Here is a 9,591-nt window from a genome sequence, read left to right as displayed (position 1 = left end):
CCTTAAATGGCTTAGCAGGTTGTTTGGAAATTGGGGCTAGAATCATCAACGGATACCCTGCTAAGATATACCACTCTGAAGCTTGGGAAAATCCCTCTTTATATGCCTTGAATATCTATAGTCAAATCAAACTCTTTAATGGCGTGTTTGTTGGACCTTTTTTTTTCTTCCCAGTGAAAAGAACCATTGAAAGACCTTGCCCCCCAAGATGCACCATAAGAACCACATGAAGAAAGTGTATCGTATGACGACTGTCCTAAACGAGCACTCTGAAACCTATGGCTAACTGGAGCATCGCGAGAAGTTTAGAGTTCTAACTGAACTGGCATGCTAGGATGGCCTCTGCCATAATGTCTCTTGCTTCCAAAATATGCACCACTAAATCCTCTAGTACCACGAGGCTTCTTGGTCATTTTATCCTCTCCCTCTCCCACCTGCGGATGCTCTCCAACATTCTAGCAATATCGCTAACCTGGTGGAAGGTAGTCTTAATCTCAACCTCTTGTTCCATCCCATACCTGATTCGTAATTAAGACCCTCAACAAACCTCCACACCTTCTCCTTTTCGGAGGGAATTAGAAAAGATGCATGGCATTACAACTCTATGAACCTCATCTCATGTTCAGTGATGGTAATACCATCTTTGCGACATATGCTCAAACTAGTTATGAAAGTCGTCTCTCCTTTTGAATAGGATGAACTTCTAATAATAGAGAGTCAAAAACCGAGTCCAATTGAGAGGAAGTGACTTTGTTGGCCTGCTCTACTCATAAGTCTGCCACCACCTCTTGGTTGGTTATCTCAATTGAAAAGTAGTGAAACCAACTCTATTGGACTCCACAAGACCCAAATTGTACAAAATCTCATAACACCTATCTAAAAGTCCCAAGCATCAGTTGTGGGATCACCATCAAAACATGGAGATCCAACTTTTTCTGCTCATCAATAGAGATTACAGGCCTAACCTCAAGCCTAATTATAGTAATAGGCATAACATCTGCTCACTTGTACTTATGGGCCGCGACAGGCACCCGGTACTTTACTCAACCGAGTACCAACATAACGTATCTTTCTTATTACATCATCATATACACATGACATACGGGCCTAATAAGCCAACATGATCTTTTATAAACACAAAACATAGGACGACAAGGCCGCACAATCTTTCACGTACACGACATATGTCTACAAGCCTCTAAGAGTACATAAATGTCATAAAGGTTGGGACTGAGTCCCGTCATACCAAACAATACACGTCTAAATCATACTAACCAAACACGCAACTCCAAAGCAAATGGAGCGCACCAACATCTTCTACTGAGTTGATAGCCTACTTGGAGGGCTCTCGACCTGTCTATCTGGACCAGCAGGCATGAAACACAGCGTCCCCAGGCAAAAGGGACGTCAGTACGAATGATGTACTGAGTATGTAAGGTACATAAATAAGCACATAACAGACATGGAGGAAAGATAGAGTAATTGAATCCACCTGTAAATCATGAAATAATTATAGCATCATGCATGAATGTCATGTCGTGCATAGGTACATGTCTCATAACATCATCAGCCTCTGAGGGCATCCCATCATATCATCTTGGCCATTGTGGGCAAATCATCAACGTATATCAACTGATCAGGTGGTGGTGCGTATATAACGCCATAACCTTTTCTCATATCCCATATACATATACATACATATATATGTGTATATAACGTCGATTGAATCATATTTCAGCCACTGTGGGCAACATCATCATCCTATACCAGCTGATCAGGTGGTGGTGCATATATAACACCGTAACCTTTTTCCATATCCCATATACATATATTTACATATATACGCGTATATAACGCCATCTAGTCATGGGTCAATGCACATGTGTAAATGAGTGAAATGCATGAAAAATACATAATAATCTTAATATTCCTTCTGGATAAACTTTTTCAACTGCATATTATTATGAGACCCATGAACAGAAGATAATAATGCTCATGGGGAAACAAGAACATAGACACCCTTACTATTTCTATGAATAGAATAATTTATAGAAAACTGTGTATTTGCTCGTTTCATCAGTATAATTTGGACCATGCTAAAAGAAAGAAGGGATGACCTTAACATGGAGTAGGGAAAAATCTGTATAATATTCTTGGAAAAGGTTGCACTGTACTCCCTTAGAATCGCAATATCTCACGTTGCTAATGTGCTAAGAAATCTCGTTGGATTTTGGTGGAAGAATGAAAATCTTCACTGCCTCAGTGAACTTAATTTGCTAAAGAATAATTTGAAATTGATAAACATTGGATGATCATTGGCTGCTTCTATAGAGTCAAGAACCAAAATGACGGAGAAAACTTTTCTGTTTGATGAGAATGGCTATTTAAGCAAATCAGATGTTATAATATTTTCCTTTTCTTGTTATTTATTTCAAAGGGTTGTTGGAGAATGGAATGAACACCTATTAATATAAAATATAAAAGAAGTATGGAATAGCTTAATTCATCTAATCTCCATCACTTTTATGAACTCTTTATTTACGTTTAGGAAGTGTAGCTTTTGCCACCTTTCATGAAAACTTAAGAGTCACCAATTATATTTCAATAGATGCCACGTTTTTGGCTATTAATGCTATCCAAAAGTTATTAAGCTTATCCACAAATTCTTTAATTAATTAAACAATTTCCAATTACCCAATAATTAATCAATTACCCACATAATTTAGAATTATTCCCACTTACTTTAAATATTACTCACTTTTCACATACCTTATACACCTTACTATTATGGTCATGTGGTACCTTGTATGGTACTAGTCCATAAATATCGAGTATTTTAGCTCAAGCCGTATTTTATCCCAAAATACCAAATTTCAACGAAATTCATTTTCTTCGACTTGCTTCCCCTCTCACCTTCACGAATTTATTCATCACTTACAACCTTATAATCTCCAAATAATGTTTTCCTTGGACTGATGTCAATTACCTTACAACAAATTCAATGCACAATACTACAGGGTGCAACATCGTCACAACTTAACACTGCGAAGCGTAACATCACTGTAATGTAATACTGCAAGGCATAACATCATTGTAATATAATACTGGGGGACATAGTATTGACGTAATATTGCGGGGCGTAACACTACACCAACTGGTGGAGTAGTTTCAACTCTTGAAGTATGAAATGTAGTACTGGCCTAATCTGGAGTGTGAGTAGCTGGAGTATGGGCTCCCTCTTTGTTTACCATGAAAATGGTAACAACAATTAAATTTGTAAATGGGATTCTAAAAATACGTGATCTATTTTTATGCTAGTTGTTAGAGCTGATGATGCTAGGAATATGAAGTTTAATGATGAAATGCAAGCTAAAACGAGGTAGTAATCAAACCAAGAGGCCTGCTTCTAGGGTATAAGACCGGTCGATGGTGGATTTCGGGGTCGATATTCGAGTCGAGCTCGAGCTATCGGGGATAGTCGGGAATGGGATAACAGTTAGGTTATGATCAAACAAAGCTCTATATGGCCAAGTCCAAGCGATAAATAAAGAACAAGTAAGAAAGCGACAAATGCTAAAGTGGCCTCGAGCCAGTGAGAACGAGAAAGTTAGAAAGAAGAGAGAGAGAGAGAGAGAGAGAGAGAGAGAGAGAGAGAGAGAGAGAGAGAGAGAGAGAGAGAGAGAGAGTATTGCACTTGAGTAGAATAGTTGGAGCTCTATCGGCCCTTTACAAAATGGCATGGATTCCCCTTATATAGGAGAGGGGATACAATATAGTACATAGTGCATTAAATGCAAAGATACGGGGATGGGACGACTAGGCACGGTGCTAGCATTTGTTAATTCTAGCTGCTCGCTTCGGGGATCCCCCGTCCTTGGAACCTTCGTTAGGTCACGGACGAATTCCCTATCCTCAGAATCTTTGCTGGGTCACGGACGAACCTCGAAGGAAGGAGCTCGATCGTAATCCTTTAACCTCGAGGTGTTGATATGGCTCCCCGAATGCACCTTAGCGGCGAGAAATAGACCCCTCTAATTTCAACGCATACAGATAGTCTCCATGTTTCCTAGAGTGAAGTAATAGGAAACGATATTGAATCATCGTCTCGAGGTCATCATTGCCATGATGTCAACCATCTAAGAGCATTAAATTCCATGCATAGAGAACCGTGCAAGGCTGCCGTCAGATGCAGTAATCGAGAAAACCCATGAACTACCATCGGCTCGTCCTTTTTGCTTCCCTAGCGATTCTTATAAATGCACCGGTTGCAAGACACTTCTCATTTTCACCCCACTTACAAGCTCGCGAGACAGAATTTTGTATTTGACACTCTTTCATCTTTTCATAGAAGGATTTTTACCATTTACATAGCTTGGACTTCTAGGACGGTTCCCCAACGGGACAACATTGCATCGTCGTCCCGATCACCTAAGGAAGAAACCAGATCGATTCCCACTTTGGAACAATCTCCCCCACCTGATCTCGACACGTCAAGGGATTTCGATATTTATACTACCTCATCTATGCTGGGCCGGTATGAGCACGTGTCCCGATACGTTAGCGTTGTGACCGATATTAGCAAGGTGAGGGAGGACTAACGATGGAGCAAGATAGTGGAGGTGGAGATTCCCGGTCCCAACGATAATATTACTGACTTCAAAGCTGGCTTCCTTTATGTATACACTTACCCATTCACCCCGGGCCCTGATAAATCCATCGAGTCTCCTCCCCTGGAGATCGACCCGGTTATTCTTGACTTCTGCGATCGATACTGTCGCACCTCCTTTTTACAGCCCCGCGAGGGCGCGTAGGGAGTTTTCTCCAATTAAAGGACAGTCGAAACGGTATTTGTTTATTTGTTTCAGAGTCGCCACCTGGGAATTTTAAGGCGTCCCAAGTCACCAGTTTTAATCCCTGAATCGAGGAGAATATGGCTCTGTTTGTTATTGTGCGAACCAGAAATCCTGAGTAAGGAATTCTGTTAATCCGGAAGAAGGTGTTAGGCATTTCTGAATTCTGTGGTTCTAGCACGGTCGCTTAACTGTTCTTATTCTTGGCTTAATTATCTTGATTTACTAAATACCCTTTTTCTTGTTACCTGATTTTATTACCGCTTTCGTTTAGATTGTTTACAAATTAAAGATTTTCTTGAAACGAATCACGCGTACATATATTCGCCTTGTCTATTTATATAAACGCAAAGAATCGTGTCACGCATACGTGTACACAATAAGATTGACAATATTTTATTTTATTTTAAAATATCATACGTTCGAAATTTAAAATAAAATTAAGAACATCGTCACCCTTATATTTAAACAGTGAACTGCACATCTCGGGTTATATGAAATTATTTTAACATCCTTGGAGAAATCCCTTTTATTAAATATTCGCTCGAAGTTGCGCGAACGCATAATCCGAATTGCTTTTAGAAATATAATCAGGTTACGCGAACGTATCCATAATCACAAATATATTCTTGATGGTAATATAAATTTGTTTACAAATTATTTATTACATACATATTATTTTTTATGTGAAAAATCATGAGAAATCCCTATTTGAGATGCCCTTAAATTCTTTGAAAAGAATTCACAATTATTGAGTGTTGACCGCAAATTATATTTTCTCGCTTATAAATTATATTCCTCCAAGCCATTCGAATTTAAGGAGTAAAAATGAACAACGTGATTAATACTACCATTTATAGTGAATACAATATTTGCCTACTCAAATAAACAACATGTGAATTACGTATAAACATTGGGAAAGAATTGATGAAGAAAGGAAATGATATTTTCCAAGAATTTTCATTATTCTATTTGAGGTGAATATTATTTTTTATATTTTTTTTTAAAAAAATTGTTATAATCTACAAACCTAATTATCTTCTATATTACTTGTTTTTAATCCAAAGTTGTAATCATTTGGTTAATTTGTTTACGATGGTAGATAGGCATCAAGTTGGTAAAAAAAATTATTATTCGAATCGATTCAATAAAATTGCATTACATGCAACATAGATGTACGCCTGAACCGTTCATAATATTCTAACATTGTAACGAGCTATATCAACTTACCTTACTCATATGATTATATATATATACCCGTCATCATTCCATATATGAACATATAACTTATATCAATCTAAACAAAATCATATTTTTACAAGATATACTAATAATGTAATTTTTTGATACTTCCATTCTACTTTACATTTAGCTAAAAATATTACGGGATGTAATTAATGGCCCAATTTTATGCCATATTCCCTATTTTGACAATTCAAATATAACTATACTAATGAGATTTCGAAATGGATAACATTATTACAAAACTTTTATACGAATTTCAAAATAAGACAATTAACTTATAGCCATCGTGTCTAACTCACTACTAGTTAACCAACATGAAACAAAGCTGAAATTTAAACTAACGAACTTAAATGAATAAAAGACAGAATTACAATTCGAGCTTCATTTATTTGTCATGTTGAAAGCTTTGCATGACATGAGTTTACAGATATGTACCTGGAAATGAAGGTAGAAGAAGTATATTTCAGCAGTAGCAGTAGTAACAAAATCAGCAGAATACCAGTATTTCCACAGATTTGAGCAATAATACAGAACCCGAGAACCCAGACACAACGTAGAATGACTCTTTAAGAAATTTCAGACTTTAAACTCAACAATGGGATTTGAACAAATCCAGATAGATAAAACACAATATTTCTGATTTTTCAAGACTTAAGAGAAGGCGAACTGACTATTTCAATCTCAGAAATTCAACCTTAACAATAGCCTCTATTGTAGAAAACTGTTTTTTCCTGTTTCTGATTTTTTTTTATTTCTGTTTTCTTTCTTTTCTTGAATCAGATTTCTGTTTTCTGCTTCTGTTTGTGTTTTCCTCTCTTGAAAATCAGATCTGGTTTTTTTCTTCTTTAATAATCTGATCCTCAGTTCTTTTCTATCTTAAAATCAGATCTCCTTTAAAATCTCAATGTAAAAAAAATCTGGTTCCTCCCTCTTAAAAGCAGATATCAGTTTTCTTTCTTTTGAAATCTCTCTCTAAAATCTGATCTCCTTTAAAATCTGAGTCCCTGTATTTATACAGGTCTGCCCCTTTCCTTTTAGTGCTGCTTGGACCCCTTTCTTCTTTTAAAAATCAGAAATTCCCATTAAAAACTACTTTTACTACTTTAAATCACATTAAGTGATCTTTTCCTGATTTTCAGCATTCTCATTACCCTTTGTTTCCCATTATCTCATTAAGTAATAGCCATTATCACTCCACTATCAGCACACTACTATTATCACATTACCCTACTGTTTCTATCCCAGAAATACCCTTGAAAATCCCTTAATATTACTGTTATTACTGCCCCAGACCAAAGACTGCCTAAACCTTAACAGATTTATCTGAATTAAACTGTTTAGCAGCTAATAACCAATTCCTAAATCAAACAAACATTCTGTCTTTTCAATGATAGCTAATTGATCCAACACCCAATGTCTAATAGCTAATGGACAAAACTAAATTCAGATTGAACACTGAACTTGTATACGAACATATTAACAATACACAGAACTTAACAGAATAAAATCTGAATTGAAATTGAATTTAGCATAAATGCAGGGGCATTGTCAGTATATTGACACTGCCTGAAACCAACTGCTCAGAAATTAATACACAAATGTTTGATAAACTTTCTGACTTATTAAACAAGAACCAACTAATTAGCAAGAACTAATTAACTGATTACGACAACATGATAATAGTCAATCAAACATGTGAGCAGGTTATTACAATGCATTATCATAAACGGGAATTCATAATGTAACTAATCGACGAACTTAATCGAGTCGATTACACACATTGTAAACAAACATAACCAACAGAAACAATTCACTTATTTGACCAAGTAAGCGGGTATGAGACAGAATCACAGAATTAAACAAACAAAAATATGAAAAATTACACAGACAACTAAAGTAGGCAACAACAAATGTAGGAAACAAAAGAAATAGAAAAAATACCTCTGAATCTTTAATTTTACCCGGACTCAAACTCAACTTGGATTCGGACCCTTTTGAGGCTGAACAGACTTTATTCGAAGTATTCTCAATTGAGAATACCTCGATTAAAGTCTCTTAGACCTCAATCCTTCACTCGAATTGGAAAAATTCCAATATTGGAAAAATTTTAGGGTTTCAGATTCTTGGATCTTAAATTCGAACACTTCTGGGCAGATTCGAAGGGAACCAAAGATGACACAATGGTGAGGGAGGCCTAGGGGTCATTTGGTGTTATTTTGGAACAAATCTGAGTGAGTTCATGTTTGGTTCGAACCTTCAAAAGAAGATTCGAAGCACTCTAAGGTGATTCGAACCAAACCAACACCAGATCCATAGCTAGGGTAGTTAGGGGAAGCTACGGTGTTAATCTGGAAGTCATCGGAAAGTGTTGAGTTTTCAGACCAACCTTCGATTTAAGATTCGAAGAGTTGGGGCCTGATTTGAAGGAAACTAACACTAGATCTGTGAAGAGGGGTTTGTGTGGAGTCGAGGGTGTTCAGGTGGTGACCAACGGCGTTGTTGCCGCCGGGTTTCAGGCAATGGGGAATGAGGGCGGCTAGGGTTAGGGGTGTGTTTTTCCGGAGATGAAGATGAACAGTGGAGAGGGGGGTGTTTAGTTAGGGGGCCGGGGTAGGGATTTGGATTTATATAGGGATGGGGTGGATTGATCTCATCCGTTGGATCAATTAAGATGCACGGTTGAGATCAATTCATTTAACCAAACGATGTCGTTTGGTTAAATGTTGGGGTCAGGCTGGATCGGGGCAGTGGATCGGGTAGGAGGTTACGGGTAAGGGTTGTGAGATCTCAGCCGTTGGATGGATTTGATCCAACGGCCCTTGATGAAATACGACCAAACGTCGTCGTTTGGTATTAGCCTTGAATTGGACTGGACCTGGGGTTGTTTGGACTGGGCTGTGGGGAATTAATTTGTTTGAGCCTAGATTTCAGTCCAGGTCCGACTTTTTCACCTTTTTAAATTTATTTTATATTTCCTAATTTTAATCCTAATTATAAAATCCTAATTAAAATTATAAAACAATATTAATTACCTTTTTAACAACTATTTAACACATAGACAAAGCGTTAATCACACAGTGAAACATTAAAACTAGAACAAATGCATATTTTTGTGATTTTCTTTTAATTAACTCTTAAATGCATAATTAAATCCTAATTATGCATGCAACATGTGTTTTTTTTTATTTTATTTTTCATTTTAACAAACAAAGTAGACATTTACGGACATAACACCAATATTTAATAAACGCCATACAAATTCTAAAAATTTCACACTAAGCAAAAATTGTTTTATTATTTTTTTGAATTATTTTGGAGTAATTTTCGTGAGGCAAACATCACGTGCTCACAGCTGCCCCTCTTTGTGCGGAAACTTGAAGAGTTTTTGTGCAAAGATAAAGTGAGCGGATACGAGCGATTTTTGCCCGTTTAAATATTCCGTGGGAAGCATTTTTTGAAAGATTTGACTGAACCTCTGCTTCAAAGGTTTCCTACA

Source organism: Nicotiana tabacum, chromosome 22 (assembly GCF_000715075.1).
Source record: "Nicotiana tabacum cultivar K326 chromosome 22, ASM71507v2, whole genome shotgun sequence".
Lineage (NCBI taxonomy): Eukaryota > Viridiplantae > Streptophyta > Magnoliopsida > Solanales > Solanaceae > Nicotiana > Nicotiana tabacum.
This window is presented reverse-complemented; position numbering follows the sequence as displayed.